Raw genomic sequence first — 6495 nt, 5'->3', positions numbered from 1 at the left:
GGGAGAAGAAAATAACATGGCTATATACAGGGAGAAGAAAATAACATGGCTATATACAGGGAGAAGAAAATAACATGGCTATATACAGGGAGAAGAAAATAATGGCTATATACACTGGATATCATAAGGTGAATGCACCAATTTGTAAGTCGCTCTGGATAAGAGCGTCTGCTAAATGACTTAAATGTAAATGTAAATGTAAATGTAAATACAGGGAGTAGAAAATAACATGGCTATATACAGGGAGAAGAAAATAACATGGCTATATACAGGGAGAAGAAAATAACATGGCTATATACAGGGAGAAGATAATAACATGGCTCTATACAGGGAGAAGAAAATAACATGGCTATATACAGAGAGAAGAAAATAACATGGCTCTATACAGGGAGAAGAAAATAACATGGCTATATACAGGGAGAAGAAAATAACATGGCTCTATACAGGGAGAAGAAAATAACATGGCTATATACAGGGAGAAGAAAATAACATGGCTCTATACAGGGAGAAGAAAATAACATGGCTATATACAGGGAGAAGAAAATAACATGGCTCTATACAGGGAGAAGAAAATAACATGGCTATATACAGGGAGAAGAAAATAACATGGCTATATACAGGGAGAAGAAAATAACATGGCTATATACAGGGAGAAGAAAATAACATGGCTCTATACAGGGAGAAGAAAATAACATGGCTCTATACAGGGAGAAGAAAATAACATGGCTATATACAGAGAGAAGAAAATAACATGGCTCTATACAGGGAGAAGAAAATAACATGGCTATATACAGGGAGAAGAAAATAACATGGCTCTATACAGGGAGAAGAAAATAACATGGCTATATACAGGGAGAAGAAAATAACATGGCTCTATACAGGGAGAAGAAAATAACATGGCTATATACAGGGAGAAGAAAATAACATGGCTATATACAGGGAGAAGAAAATAACATGGCTATATACAGGGAGAAGAAAATAATGGCTATATACACTGGATATCATAAGGTGAATGCACCAATTTGTAAGTCGCTCTGGATAAGAGCGTCTGCTAAATGACTTAAATGTAAATGTAAATGTAAATGTAAATACAGGGAGTAGAAAATAACATGGCTATATACAGGGAGAAGAAAATAACATGGCTATATACAGGGAGAAGAAAATAACATGGCTATATACAGGGAGAAGAAAATAACATGGCTCTATACAGGGAGAAGAAAATAACATGGCTATATACAGGGAGAAGAAAATAACATGGCTCTATACAGGGAGAAGAAAATAACATGGCTCTATACAGGGAGAAGAAAATAACATGGCTATATACAGAGAGAAGAAAATAACATGGCTCTATACAGGGAGAAGAAAATAACATGGCTATATACAGGGAGAAGAAAATAACATGTCTATATACAGGGAGAAGAAAATAACATGGCTCTATACAGGGAGAAGAAAATAACATGGCTATATACAGGGAGAAGAAAATAACATGGCTATATACAGGGAGAAGAAAATAACATGGCTCTATACAGGGAGAAGAAAATAACATGGCTATATACAGGGAGAAGAAAATAACATGGCTATATACAGGGAGAAGAAAATAACATGGCTCTATACAGGGAGAAGAAAATAACATGGCTATATACAGGGAGAAGAAAATAACATGGCTCTATACAGGGAGAAGAAAATAACATGGCTATATACAGGGAGAAGAAAATAACATGGCTATATACAGGGAGAAGAAAATAACATGGCTATATACAGGGAGAAGAAAATAATGGCTATATACACTGGATATCATAAGGTGAATGCACCAATTTATAAGTCGCTCTGGATAAGAGCGTCTGCTAAATGACTTAAATGTAAATGTAAATGTAAATGTAAATACAGGGAGTAGAAAATAACATGGCTATATACAGGGAGAAGAAAATAACATGGCTATATACAGGGAGAAGAAAATAACATGGCTATATACAGGGAGAAGAAAATAACATGGCTCTATACAGGGAGAAGAAAATAACATGGCTATATACAGGGAGAAGAAAATAACATGGCTCTATACAGGGAGAAGAAAATAACATGGCTCTATACAGGGAGAAGAAAATAACATGGCTATATACAGAGAGAAGAAAATAACATGGCTCTATACAGGGAGAAGAAAATAACATGGCTATATACAGGGAGAAGAAAATAACATGGCTCTATACAGGGAGAAGAAAATATCATGGCTATATACAGGGAGAAGAAAATAACATGGCTCTATACAGGGAGAAGAAAATAACATGGCTCTATACAGGGAGAAGAAAATAACATGGCTATATACAGGGAGAAGAAAATAACATGGCTATATACAGGGAGAAGAAAATAACATGGCTCTATACAGGGAGAAGAAAATAACATGGCTCTATACAGGGAGAAGAAAATTACATGGCTATATACAGGGAGAAGAAAATTACATGGCTATATACAGGGAGAAGAAAATTACATGGCTATATACAGGGAGAAGAAAATTACATGGCTATATACAGGAAGTAGTAATAACATGGCTATATACATGAAGTAGAAAATAACATTGTGGTACTCATGAGAATTTCCTTCAGACCAATGCTTACTTCTCACTTAAAAAGTAGTTTTTTTGTTTTTCATTTCCATGGTTTTTAACCCGGAAGGTGATTATACAAAATTATACAAAATTTTCACATTGCCTTTTGAAAAGGTAATTTGCGCTTTAAATTAAGTTTTTAAAAAATGTATGTGTTTTGTCTGACATAATTTCTTGTCCAGTGCCTGGCGTCCTAAAATTATCTTAAGGCTAAGTCCATAGTTAGAACCTTCATAGGCACATTGTTAATTTCAGAGCTGTTTCTCAAAACCATAATCACTAAAGTTGCACTTGAAAACACGTATTTATTTACAAACTGCCTCCGACCACTCGCAGAACAGTTAACTGGGTCTTTAGATGCTCATTTGCCCTTCCGCGCCACATTATACACAAGAGATCTACGCTAAACATAGAATCAAGATATTTATCTGTCTCTCTGTGACCACCGATAACTTAAGATCCATCGCTATCGGGAAACCGGGCCCTGCCTATTGTAACATAGATTTACATTTATGCAAAACATTTGGATTCTCCCTTTAATAAAAAGGGGAGGTGAATATTATATATATATATATATATTTTTTAAAGTCAATTAAGAACAAATTGTTATTTACATTGACGGGCTACTCCCGGTCAAACCCTAACGACACTGGACCATTTGTGCGCCGCCCTATGGGACACGCAATCATATGTGATACAGCCTGGAATCGAACCAGGGTCTGTAATGACGCCTCTAGCACTGAGATGCAGTGCCTTAGACCGCTGCGCCACTCGGGAGCCTTCACATTAGACACATATCTGTTACTGGAATTGATTCTCAAAGTACTGAATAAGTTTGCTGAAAGCAGTTGAAAATAAATCCACCAAAGAAAGCCAGTCGCAGGCCCCCCATACCGCCCCTCAAGTTGTATACTTGTTGATGGGAAATACACCAAACTCTTTTGGACATATTTATTTGATCTTATCCTGACCGGACGCCTTTTATTGGGGTCAAATATTCACTTAAAATGTTTTTATTTTTTTGTTGTTGTTTTTTAATACATTTATATTTAGAAAACGTTGTTATTCAGAGTAACATTAAACTGAGGGAGAGAAAGAACAACACGTCACAGTCAGACGTTTCTGTAATTACTGATAATGTTGTTGTTGTCGTTGTTGGGACGGCTACTTGGAAATGTATTTGTTTTGTATTTTAAAATACAGAATTCATGTATTTTCATTAAATACAATAGTTGGGTCTTTAGTGTATTTTGTAGTTGTGATTTGTTCCCATTCCTGATCTTTGTCATATATACTGTATGTAATACAGACCCTTGCTCTAATTGTCATGCCTACACCAGTACACCTACACACAATACCAGACGGTGCCATGGCCTGAGCATGGACCATCATGTTTGGAATGAACCTTTTCCACACACACCGTCTCTCCCGATGGGGGGTAAACGCTGTGATGTCAGCTACTTGTGTGTCTAGTGTGTGTGTGTGTGTCTAGTGTGTGTGTGTGTGTCTAGTGTGTGTGTGTGTGTGTCTAGTGTGTGTGTGTGTGTGTGTCTCGTGTGTGTGTGTGTCTAGTGTGTGTGTGTCTAGTGTGTGTGTGTCTAGTGTGTGTGTGTGTCTAGTGTGTGTGTGTGTGTGTGTGTGTGAGTGTGTGTGTGTGTGTGTGTGTCTAGTGTGTGTGTGTGTGTGTGTCTAGTGTGTGTGTGTGTGTAGTGTGTGTGTCCATGTAACTGTTATGATTCTTTCGCCCCCTAGAAGTTTGGATTGAATGAAGTGAGTGAATTATAACACAGGCAAGATAGGATGCAGGTTTGCTTGACTAGTAGGTTATTGTCATCAACTGGGTCTCCCTGGCTGCTTGACTAGTAGGTTATTGTCATCAACTGGGTCTCCCTGGCTGCTTGACTAGTAGGTTATTGTCATCAACTGGGTCTCCCTGGCTGCTTGACTAGTATGTTATTGTCATCAACTGGGTCTCTCTAGCTGCTTGACTAGTAGGTTATTGTCATCAACTGGGTCTCCCTGGCTGCTTGACTAGTAGGTTATTGTCATCAACTGGGTCTCCCTGGCTGCTTGACTAGTAGGTTATTGTCATCAACTGGTTCTCCCTGGCTGCTTGACTAGTAGGTTATTGTCATCAACTGGTTCTCCCTGGCTGCTTGACTAGTAGGTTATTGTCATCAACTGGTTCTCCCTGGCTGCTTGACTAGTAGGTTATTGTCATCAACTGGGTCTCTCTAGCTGCTTGACTAGTAGGTTATTGTCATCAACTGGGTCTCCCTGGCTGCTTGACTAGTAGGTTATTGTCATCAACTGGGTCTCCCTGGCTGCTTGACTAGTAGGTTATTGTCATCAACTGGTTCTCCCTGGCTGCTTGACTAGTAGGTTATTGTCATCAACTGGTTCTCCCTGGCTGCTTGACTAGTAGGTTATTGTCATCAACTGGGTCTCCCTGGCTGCTTGACTAGTAGGTTATTGTCATCAACTGGTTCTCCCTGGCTGCTTGACTAGTAGGTTATTGTCATCAACTGGGTCTCCCTGGCTGCTTGACTAGTAGGTTATTGTCATCAACTGGTTCTCCCTGGCTGCTTGACTAGTAGGTTATTGTCATCAACTGGTTCTCTCTGGCTACGGTTTCCTCACATTGTTCACAAAAACACACATATGCGTGTGTGTACACACAAGCAAGCACACACACACACACACACATGATCATGCATACAGATAACCACACACACATACACACCTCCGAATGCACTGTACGTAGATGATGTAACCTTTCTGTTTTCTTTAATTTATTAGTAATATAGCCGGGTCACGACTATTTAATTTATTAGTAATAAAACCCAATCACAACTATTTAATTTATTAGTAATATAGCCCAGTCACGACTATTTAATTTATTAGTAATATAGCCGGGTCACGACTATTTAATTTATTAGTAATATAGCCGGGTCACAACTATTTAATTTATTAGTAATATAGCCGGGGTCACGACTATTTAATTTATTAGTAATATAGCCCAGTCACGACTATTTAATTTATTAGTAATATAGCCGGGTCACAACTATTTAATTTATTAGTAATATAGCCGGGTCACGACTATTTAATTTATTAGTAATATAGCCCAGTCACGACTATTTAATTTATTAGTAATATAGCCCAGTCACGACTATTTAATTTATTAGTAATATAGCCCAGTCACGACTATTTAATTTATTAGTAATATAGCCGGGTCACGACTATTTAATTTTATAGTAATATAGCCCAGTCACGACTATTTAATTTCTTAGTAATATAGCCGGGTCACGACTATTTAATTTATTAGTAATATAGCCCAGTCACGACTATTTAATTTATTAGTAATATAGCCCAGTCACGACTATTTAATTTATTAGTAATATAGCCCAGTCACGACTATTTAATTTATTAGTAATATAGCCCAGTCACGACTATTTAATTTATTAGTAATATAACCCAGTCACGACTATTTAATTTATTAGTAATATAGCCCAGTCACGACTATTTAATTTATTAGTAATATAGCCCAGTCTCGACTATTTAATTTATTAGTAATATAGCCCAGTCACGACTATTTAATTTATTAGAAATATAGCCCAGTCACGACTATTTAATTTATTAGAAATATAGCCCAGTCACGACTATTTAATTTATTAGTAATATAGCCCAGTCACGACTATTGAATGTATTAGTAATATAGCCCAGTCACGACTATTTAATTTATTAGTAATATAGCCCAGTCACGACTAATTAATTTATTAGTAATATAGCCCAGTCACGACTATTTTATTACGTTGTAATATAGCCCAGTCACGACTAAAGCAGTGGCATTGTTTTGAGAACAGAGGTTTTAATGATTATCATTTGCTGCTGAGAAA

This window comes from Salvelinus alpinus, chromosome 4, assembly GCF_045679555.1.
Source record: "Salvelinus alpinus chromosome 4, SLU_Salpinus.1, whole genome shotgun sequence".
Taxonomy (NCBI): Eukaryota; Metazoa; Chordata; class Actinopteri; order Salmoniformes; family Salmonidae; genus Salvelinus; species Salvelinus alpinus.
Note: the sequence above shows the minus strand (reverse complement) of the source record.